We start from the raw sequence: 11,192 nt of genomic DNA, 5'->3' as shown, positions 1-11,192 counted from the left end.
TCTAGGCACTGAATGCCCATGGAGACTGCCATCCGGAGACCATGCAGAAGGGCCTCGTATTCGGCTGTGTTGTTGGAATCCGTGTACATTATCTGAAGTACGTATTGGACTATATCTCCGGTTGGGGATGTCAGAACGATGCCAGCCCCCAGGCCAGCCAACATTTTGGAGCCGTCAAAGTGCATGATCCAATTGGAGTATGCGCCGTACTCTTTAGGGAGCTCGGCTTCAGTCCATTCGGCGATGAAGTCGGCCAAAACCTGCGACTTAATAGCTCGCCTTGGCTTGTAAGTTATGTCGAACGGGAGGAGCTCGATGGCCCATTTGGCAATCCGGCCCATTGCGTCGCGGTTGTTTATAATATCATTAAGAGGAACTTTGGATGCCACTATTATTGAACACTCTTGAAAATAGCGTCGCAGCTTCCGGGATGCCATGAACACCCCGTATGCTATATTTTGATAATGCGGGTACCGTGACTTGCATGGAGTTAGGACAGTGGACATGTAGTAAACTGGTTTTTGGAGAGGGAACTTGTGTCCGTCCATTTCTCGTTCGACGGCGAGCACTGCGCTTACAACTTGATGGGTTTCCGCGATGTATAATAGCATTGGTTCGCCCGTGTTGGGCGCGGCCAGGACCGGATTTGTTGCCAGTATGGCTTTTATTTCTTCGAGTCCGGCCGTGGCGGCATCCGGCCACTCAAAGTGTTCGGTGCGCCATAGGAGGTGATAGAGGGGTAATGCCTTTTCTCCTAAGCGGGAGATAAAGCGGCTTAGAGACGCCACGCATCCTGTCAATTTTTGTATTTGTTTGAGGTCTTTTGGGATATCCAATTGTGACAGAGCTTGGATCTTGGCTGGGTTTGCTTCAGTTCCTCTACCGGATATGATGAAGCCCAAGAGCTTTCCGGCTGGTACGCCGAAAACGCATTTTTCTGGGTTGAGCTTAATGTCATATGTTCGGAGATTGTCGAACGTGAGCCTCAAGTCGTATACTAGAGTATCGACGTGCTTGGTTTTGACGACAACGTCATCTACGTACGCTTCAACTGTTTTGCCGATCTGGTTGGCCAGACATGTCTGAATCATGCGCTGATATGTTGCGTCGGCGTTTTTGAGCCCGAAGGGCATCGTGGTTAAGCAGAATGGGCCGTATGGGGTCATGAATGCCGTTGCGGCTTGGTCTGACTCTGCCATCTTGATTTGGTGGTAGCCAGAGTATGCATCGAGGAAACACAATGAGTCGTGTCCTGCGGTCGCGTCGATGATTTGATCAATTCGGGGGAGTGGGAAAGGATCCTTTGGGCAGGCCTTATTTAGGTCTTTGAAATCGACACATACGCGCCAAGATTTGTCCTTCTTTGGTACCATCACCAGGTTTGCTAGCCAGTCCGGATGTTTTATATCTCTGATGAATCCGGCTTCCAGCAGTTTTGCTAGCTCCTCTCCCATGGCTTGTCTCCTGGGTTCGGAGAAACGCCGTAGAGTCTGCTTAACGGGCTTAAACCCTTTTAGGATGTTCGCACCGTGCTCAGCCAGCCTGCGTGGGATTCCTGGCATGTCTGAAGGGTGCCAGGTGAAAATGTCCCAATTTTCTCGCAGGAATTCTCTGAGTGCGGCGTCTACATCGGGTTTTAGTTGTGCCCCGATGGAGGCCGTTTTTGTGGGGTCCGTTGGATGGACTTGGAATTTGACTATTTCGTCCGCTGGTTTGAAAGAGGTGGACTTGGATCTCTTATCTAGTATCACATCGTCCCTGTCCACCGTGGAGCGCAATGCAGTTAGTTCCTCGGCCGCTAGGGCTTCGGATAATGCCTCCAGGGCCAGTGCGGCTGTCTTGTTTTCGGCGCAGAGCGCTGTGTCCGGATCACTTGCAAGAGTGATGATTCCGTTGGGTCCAGGCATTTTGAGCTTCATGTACTCATAATGGGGTATGGCTTGAAAAATTGTAAATGCTTCTCGCCTTAGAAGAGTGTGGTATCCGCTGCTGAACGGGGCCACTTGGAACGTGACCTCCTCAGATCTGTAATTATCCGGCGTGCCGAACACCACATCCAGTGTGATTTTTACTGAACAGCATGCTTACTGGCTTGGTATTATTCCTCTAAAGGTTGTGTTGCTTCGCTTGATGCGGCTCCAGTCTATTTCCATTTTTTGCAGGGTTTCCTTGTAGATGAGGTTAAGTCCGCTGCCGCCGTCCATGAGTACCTTTTTAAGTCGGAAGCCGTCCACTATCGGACTGAGGACCAATGCAGCTAGTGCTCGGGCTGTCCGGAATTTAGGTTCGTCACTGGCATTAAAGGTAATAGCCGTGTCACTCCATCGGTTTATTGTTGCTACTTGGTAGACTTCGGTAAGGTTGCGGAGCATTCGTTTCCTCGCATTGTTTGATGGGAGGTGTTCTTCGGGTTCTGGAATTAGAAGCTCCTCGCCACTTTTGGCCACCTGCCGGAGTATCCAACATGCTCTAAGGCTGTGAGTTGATGTGACTTCCCCTGAACTATGAATTTTACAGGGTCCATGGAGCCATCCCTCCAGTACGGTCCCATACCCTATAGAGGGTTTTTGTTTTTTGATGTTTGGCTCAGATGCCTGGCGATAATGCGCCCTTTTGTTTCGGACTCGTGTTGTATTCAGGGCCGGATTGTCCCAGAATTTATCTTTGGTTTTTTGAACGCTTTCTGTCACACAGTACTTTCGTACTATGGATGTCAAGTCAGCGAAGCATGTAATTTCACGGCGACTTATGGCGTTGAGGATTCCGATGTCCGTGCAGTTGTTACAGAAGAATGAAATTGCTTCTTTCTCACGGCAGTCCTTTATCCTGTTCATAACCAGGAGGAATCTGGCCCAATAGTGGTGTACTGTTTCCCCGGGCTCTTGCCGTATTTGGGGTAAATCCCTAATAGTTGGGTGGGCGGGTGGATTTAAATCCGGAACCTTGCCCGATATAAGATTCAGGGGCCAAGAAGTTTTTGAATTCGGAAGCTTGCTTTCTTGGACATTATTCAATGAATCAGGCCTGCTGCCTGACTTTAGGTTTAGGGCTTGGGCGACATCCTCCCCTCCGCGGGTGTCCGGCTTGGAGGGGTCGGGAATCCGAACACATTTGGTCCTTAGGGCGGGCGAAGATTCGCCGCATTGTTCTTCCACCACTTCAACATGGTGGGTGACCTGGGGAGAGTCGATCTCTCTCTGATCGGGTTTAAGCCCAATCTGGCCATAATCTGTAGCGACTCCCAGGGCAGCAATGCGATCCAAGAGCTCGTTCAGGGAAGAGAGCTCCGTCGAATCTAACTGCTCGGCGAGCTCCGAGCTGATGTGAAGATTGCTTTCGATGGCCCGAGAGGTCATCGTCGGCGCGGCGGCCGAACAGGCGGTCATCAAAAAACTGCCTAGCCGGAGAGCTTGGCCGACAGCCAAAGCTCCTTTAGCAACAGCACCATTTTTAATGACGGGGTGCGGCATCCTTCCTGACAGTGACGACATAGAGGAACTCTCAATGAAAGTACCAATGTCGGTGTCAAAACCGGCGGATCTAGGGTAGGGGGTCCCGAACCATGCGTCTAGGCGGATGGTAACAGGAGGCAAGGGACACGATGTTTTTACCCAAGTTCGGGCCCTCTCGATGGAGGTAAAACCCTACTCCTGCTTGATTAATATTGATGATATGGGTAGTACAAGAGTGGATCTACCACGAGATCGGAGAGGCTAAACCCTAGAAGCTAGCCTATGGTATGATTGTTGTTCATCCTACGGACTAAAACTCTCCGGTTTATATAGACACCGGAGAGGGCTAGGGTTACACAGAGTCGGTTACAATGGGAGGAGATCTTCATATCGTATCGCCAAGCTTGCCTTCCACGCCAAGGAAAGTCCCATCCGGACACAGGACGAAGTCTTCAATCTTGTATCTTCATAATCCGGGAGTCCGGCCGAAGGTCATAGTCCGGCCATCCGGACACCCCCTAATCCAAGACTCCCTCACCTTGCAACACATCATTAGATCATAATATGGGGCATAAAGGACCATGTTCAAGTTGGGGATTACATCACGGTGCGGGAGAGTGGACCGTTGAAAAGAGATGAGGAAGGTGATGAAGATGGTGATGTTTATGATGATGATCACCACGGCGATGATTCCCCTGGTGGCACTCCGGCGTCACTGAGAGAGAGAGGGAGTGAGTCTCCCCCTTGTGCTTCCTCCTCCATGCCCCCCCTAAATGGGGAGAGGTTCTCCCTCTGGTCCTTGGCCTCCATAGCGATGATGGCCCCTTCTGGCTTCCTCCTCCATGGGCTCCGATGATGATTCCCCCTCCGGCAGGGTGCTAGAGAGGGCCTGGATTGATTTTTCGTGGCTACAGAGGTTTGAGGCGGCGGTACTTCTGATCTAGGTTTCTTTTCGGTGGTTTTGGTATTTATAGGTTTTTGTCGTTAGTCTCACGTCAAGAGGGTCCACGAGGCAGCGGCAAGCCATGGGGGCGCGCCCTCAAGAGGGCCCTCCACCCTTGTGGTTGCCTTGGGACTCTTCTGGCCCAACTCCTGCGCTTTGGGGGTCTCTTTTGGTCCATAAAAAATCACTTAAATTTTCAGCCCTTTCCGAGAACTTCTATTTCTACACAAAAACGACACCACGTAGTTCTGCTGAAAACAGCGTCAGTCCGAATTAGTTCTGATCAAATCATACCAAAATCATATAAAATTGTTGTAAACATGGCATGAATACTTCATAAATTATAGCTACGGCGCAGATGTATCACTCAGCGGCGGCTCCTCTCCGACCTCGGTGGCGGCGGCGGCGAATCCCCTCGGATATCGGTGTCGGCCAAGGGCTCAGCTATGGCGGCTGGGCATCTTGGCGATTGAACGAGGAAACAGATCAAGGGGAGTCGAGGGGAACCTCGGTGGCTATTTTTTGTTAAAATAGTGAAACAACATTTAATATACATTTAAATAGGGAAACAATATAACGAATTATTTTCATTGTGGTATGTGATCACGTGAGGGTGTGGCTTCGACATTTGTGTTTTTTCCCTAGTGGGGCTAAGTATGGAAGGGGAACGATGGGAGAAATAAATCAGAGAGGGAGGTGATCTCTTTGGAAGGTGATCTCATGTATATGGTATTATTTCTGAATTCTTAATTACCAAATATTTACATGATTGACTTGACTCGACACCTGCTAAAGCAAGCACGAATAAATGTAAGGAGTATCAGATGCAATTCGGTTTTAAGTGCTAAGAAGAAAAAAAATTAATGTGGGAGGGGTGGTGGGAGGTCAGAGGAAAATAAACCGGACGGAAATTAACTAGACGAAAAAAACCGTGTAGGCTATTCTACCAACTGAGACATTAGGAGTAGATATTATGTTGATAATATGCAAAACTACAAGCTTGGGGATGAGAAATTTGTTATGTCCACTACTTATTGTTGATCATGATTGGGGTTATAATGTTTCTTACGATGCTGAAAATTTATTTAAGCCTCATGATGAATATGATATTGAAAATAATGTTTGCAATAATATTTAAAGTGGGTTTGGAAGAGTGTCAACTTTAGCTAAAAATATTCCCACATATTTTGAGAGTGTTCAATCTTGTGAAAGTTTTGATAAAAGTGGGTTTGGAGAGGTCACGACTTCAATTGAAATTAATCCCACTATCGTGGAAGAATATAAGACCTTTATCCATGTGGATCATGAAAAGAAAATTTTATATGATAGCTATATTCACTACAAAAAAATACACTTCCGTGATGATACGTGTGTTTCACAGTAGGTCACATTTTCTTTCATGCATGTACATCCATGACGATTTTATGACAGAATCAAGATAGGCATACATGTGTTGTCGTAGAAGTGTCCCATGACATTACCAAAATTATCATCACGGAAGTGTCCACTTCCATGGCGATAAATCGCGCATCATAGAAGTGCTTTCCTGAAGGGTGACCGACACGTGGCATCCACCATAACGGTTCGTCATTAAGCTATCGGGTTCTGGTTTGGATCCGATAACACGTTAACAGCACACACCGATGGGGAGATTCCACGTGTGAAATTATCATTGGCTATAGCAACCACATGTCAGCACCCGAAAAGGACAGATGTCAACGTCCCAATGGACAGGAGGCACCTATGATATGTCGACATGTGGCAAGGGCCAACAGCTGCCCATTTAGGTTAAAAAGGCTGGCCTAGTCAAAATTAGCGGGTTGGCCCATTAATGGCCTGCTTGCAGACGACCCATTCACAGTTAAGGCCCGTACATTGTCAAATCTTCCCGTCAACGGACCGTTCTAAACTTGTCATCATTGCGACCCATGGTCACTTCTGGCCCGTAACAATCCGCTAAGAATTTGGCCAGAATTACGGCTCGGTGTGTTTCCGACCTGTTAAAGGTCCAGCTTCATTTGGGCCCATTTTTTGGCCCTTCAAACTTTCAGCCCATAAACGAGCGTGAAGGATTTGGATCATATTTGGCCATGTCTAACATTCGGCCTATTAGAGGCCCACTATAGATTTGGACCATTTCCAGCCTGTTGTGATTTTCAGCCTGTTAACGTCAGACGAAATCTATGGGCCATTTGTGCGCCAATGTCACATCGGGCCTATTAACGACCCATATAAAACTGATACTAATCAAGCCCGACCGAACTTCCGACGTGTTAAAGGCCTGTGTAGTAGGTCGGCACATTTACGACTCGTCTAAATTTCGACGTGTGAACGATCCGCATTGTAATTGGGCCACCACGAGCTGAGATACATTTCGGCCTGCTAATGACCAGTGGGTTATTTGGCACAATCAAGGCCCAATCTCACTTTTGGCCTATTAAAGGCCCATTTTATTTATGGGCTCGAGATATTTACAGACACTAACGTCCTATTTTTATTGAGGGCCCAAATTATGTTTAGGCATGTTAAAGGCCCACTAGGTGCACAGGCCTACCAAAAATATGAAAGCTTATGCTTATTTAGGACCAGATATTTTTAGTGGGCTACATGCAAATTATGGCCCATAATCATTTTTAGCCCAATTGGAATGGGCCTAACGAATGTTGCCACATTGGGCTCCTACGAAGCTTTCGGCCGAATACATTATTAAGATAAACCTACACTATACAAAAATAGTGTCGTAATTTCTATAGCCTTTGGCAGCACGATAAATGATGTATCACAACAAAATAAGTTCCACCCATACAACAAAAAGGCATGTTGGCATTAATTTTACAGTCCTTGCAGATAAAATCACCATCAGATGTATAGAAGCAAAGATCATTTGACCTCAGTGCTAATGTTTCAGGCTGTAGAATCTGATTGAGCAGGATGATCATCCCCTTTTTCCCGCCATTGCTCTTGAACAACGAAGCAAATGTCTGATAGTCTGGTTTCAAAACCACTCATATCTTGACGACATTTGTCAACCACTATTCTTTTTCCGAAATGACGTCCATTAGGGATTGGACTTGTGTCTGGAGTACAGATATATCACTCTTTCTAGACGGAAGATTTTGTTCAATAGGCGATTTGGTTGAGGTTACCTTGACAACCAACCTGGAATTACGCAAGAAGGTACTTTTTGCACTATTAGTGGAGATATACCGACGCACTGCAACAAGAGGTGACATTGTGCCTGTGGTAGCCTTGTCACATTCAGGTGGTTGTGGTTGTTCAATCATTTGTTCCATAGCTTGCTGAAAGTTTGAACTTGTAGATTAGTGTACGAGATAAGTTACTAATGAGACAAAAACAAACAAAGTAGGTTTCATGTTTATACATAACTTATTTTGGTGAGATACTTTAATTCATTAGCATGTATTTTAGTGCCAACTACATAATAAAATCACTTTCGGAACATATGTCCATGTAGCATGCCTACTGTATTGTCTATTTCCTCACATTTGTTGACATGTAAGGATAAAGAGACATGGTTTAAAGTAGGATGAACATAGTCTGACATCATTCATATCATGGGCAAATAGATATAAAACAAGCAGGCTATTGTATCATTGTGTGGGCACGTGAACATCACAACTAGATTACAGATCAAGACCAAAGGAATAACCTTCATCTCTTTTAAACCGTGTAAGATGAAATGATACATTAAGAAAACTGTGTATAAAAGTGAACAGAAGAACTGACTGTCCGTGTACAAAAGTATGGGCTTTTCTGTGCCCCTTACTTGTGCACGAGTAGTCATAGCCACGGCTGCGGCAAGGCTTGGAAGAGCAGCGGAAGGACAGAATACAAGACTACCAAGACAAGCGTTCGAGCCAGTGAATAAAGAGCAGAGGACAAGCTAGACCTCCCCCGGCAACACCCTTGCCGGGGCGGCCTACGTAGCCCTCGCAAGAGCCTTGTCGGGGCAACTTGCTCAGCACCAGCAAGGCCGCCACCCTTGAGCCTGAGAATTCTGATACCATCGACAACGTCAAGGCCAAGATCGGGGCCGCATGCATAGTAGCATGCAGATCTTTGTAAAGACTGGTGGCCTGCAGGTCTACGTGAAGACCGAAAGACAAAGACCCCCGTCAACGCTCTTGCCGGGGATGATTGCGGGGCCACAGCCAGGCTCGCACCCAACGAGGATTTACCACCCCACGGCTGTTCCAGTATAGCGACCAGCTTGCCAACTAGGCAGACGCCTGTGTGGCAGCATGCAGATTCTAAGCCAACTAAGCAAGCACCTGCGTGGTGGCATGCAGATCTTCGTGAAGGCCCTGCCACCGCGCCAGCACAGTAGCTAGCTAGACAGCCCGGCGCCGCCTTCCTCGTCAGCCTAGACACGTGTCAAGGTAGGATGAGGCGGCATTGAACAGGACGGGCTCTATTTCCATCCCCTATGAAGTTGAAGGGCACGTAGGCAGCACATTAAATGCGTTTGTCCTCAGATGTCAGAGATAAACTTGTATGTTGAAGATTCTTTCCACCTCCTTTGTGCCATTGTAGCGACCCCTTTGACATATAAATGGAGGCCCGAGGCGTTCTGGGAGAGGATTCGGACTTTTTGGACTTGGCATGCACTGCAGCTAGTCTAAGAACTCAAGAACACGAGGTATACACCAAGAAGCAGGACTAGGGTTTTACGCATCATTGCGTCCTAAACCTGGGTAAAATTCCCTCATGCTGATCACTCTTTGCGCAGCTCTCTCCCCACCAACCGTAGAAGGGATCCTCGTGATCCCATAGGTGTCATTTCCCCGACAACTTTGACGTGCCAGGTAGGGGGAAGAAGTTGTGAAAATCTGGTCTGGTAGTTAGTGCATCATCTTCTTCATCACCATGGCTCCAAAGAGGAAGACGATCACGACGATCGGTTTGTCTGGAGCCGGTCCGCCCGTGCCAGCGCGAGCGGGCGACGTGGCAGACGCTGGTGGCAGTGGAGATCAAGATCATCCACGCCATACTGATACCAGAAGCTAGGGGAGTGGCGCCGTCTGTAGCCTCGACGGTGGTCCGTGCAGCAATGAAAAGCTAAGTCACGCCAAACCTTGAGAGTTTTCCTTTTGGTAAGGTTATTTCCCTCGAATGGTTTTGGTTCTTGTATGGAAAACCTGCACGCAAAGGAACCCTGCCACTATTGGCAGCACGCTTGTTCTGTTTCGAGTCTGCTCAGCAGCTCAAGTGGTCGCGCCAAGAACAGCAAGGTGTCTTGCCCGGCAGTGACACCCCTAGCAGGCTGCTAAGGATCCGTTCCTCAAAGCGCTCATGGCAAGGGTTTACGCATTGGCAAACCTATCCAACTAAGCATAGGGTGTGGTACATACAAAGAGATATCAAATAGGAAAGTAACATGCATTTAGTTCAAAGCACGGCAAAGTTATATTATATCCGTGGTTGCCGCGGTTCTAACATAAGATAAAATTGTCTTGGGTACGAATTCGCAGCAGCAATGAGAAACGGAGTGGCTAGTCCCGGCGCTGGCCTCCCAACCTCTTGACTTCGTCAACGCAGCTGATGATGGGCTCGATACGCTCTTTGAGTGCCTTGAGGTCCGCATCCTCCGGCAAGCTCTCAAGCACATTGGCAAAGTCGACGCTGGGGTTCCAGAGCGCCACCTTGGTGAGCACCTTGATCAGGGCACCCCGGCAAAGCTTCCGAGCCTCATTGGCTAGATAAGTTACTCGGTTGAAGCAGAGCAGCTCCAGGGCGTCGTGGACACGCTCGAAGAATAGGGTCAGCCTGGCACTGTTGCTCACATTCACCTCATGGGAGAACCTGAAGTCTGGCATGCCCATGACGGATAGCTACATGGTGAGCCTCTTCGCAACCTTGATAAGGCGGCTGGTCTAGAGCTTCGTGACGTCCATGAAGTCATTGTCGGTGGCGGCAGCACTCTGCAGCAACTGCTTCTTATCTGCGAGGTTCTTGATCAGGGTCTTCTCATGGGCCCTGGTCTCCGAAAGCGTCCCTTCCAAGGTGTATAGCTTTAGCTTCAGATCGGCAATGGAATTGTTGGCCTCGGAGAGAAGCTTGGTCTTGTCGGAGATGGTGACATGCAGATCCGCCAAGGTGTGGATAGTCATGTCCCTGTCCTTTGCCAGCTTCGAGATCTCCTTCTTCAGCTCCTCGAGGTCCAGCTCCAGCTTCTCCACCTTGCCGACCAACTCGTTCTTGGCGGCCTCTGTGGCCTCGGCACCATCGGCGGCCTCCTTCAGCTTGTGGCATGGTCTAGAGCCAGTGCATCAAGTGCGTCTTTGTGCTCCTACTTCAGCTCTTGGGTCCGCTGTGCGACAAGCTTTTCAACCTCTTCGTCCTTTGCGCGAAGCTTGGTGGCAAGTGCCCCTTCATGGGCAACCAGGTCTTCTTCTTGGGCGTCCAGTAGAACTTGGTGCTGCCTCTGATCAGCTTCATTCTTGGCGGCCTATGCCTTTGCCACCTCTTGGGCCTTCTCAATGTCAACTTGCTTCAGGAGGAGCTCTCACTAGCGCTCGCCCAGCTGGTCCTGGGTGGCCTTCAGATGCTACTGGGCCTCGGTGACCCAGACTTGCATCTGAGCAACACGCTCCTGGAAGTCTGCTTCTGCCTTGTCCATGGCCGCCATTCTGGAGCCCACCTTATCCTTGCGGGCGCGGTAGAGCGCCTGGAGCTTCTGGAAGTTGGCGCTTATGGCCTGGAGGAGCTGGTCTTCTTTGGAACCACTGCTGCCGGCGCTCGGTTCGTTAACAACTTGGAGCCCGGCAGCGGTGAGG

Source organism: Triticum dicoccoides, chromosome 4B (assembly GCF_002162155.2).
Source record: "Triticum dicoccoides isolate Atlit2015 ecotype Zavitan chromosome 4B, WEW_v2.0, whole genome shotgun sequence".
Taxonomy (NCBI): Eukaryota; Viridiplantae; Streptophyta; class Magnoliopsida; order Poales; family Poaceae; genus Triticum; species Triticum dicoccoides.
This window is presented reverse-complemented; position numbering follows the sequence as displayed.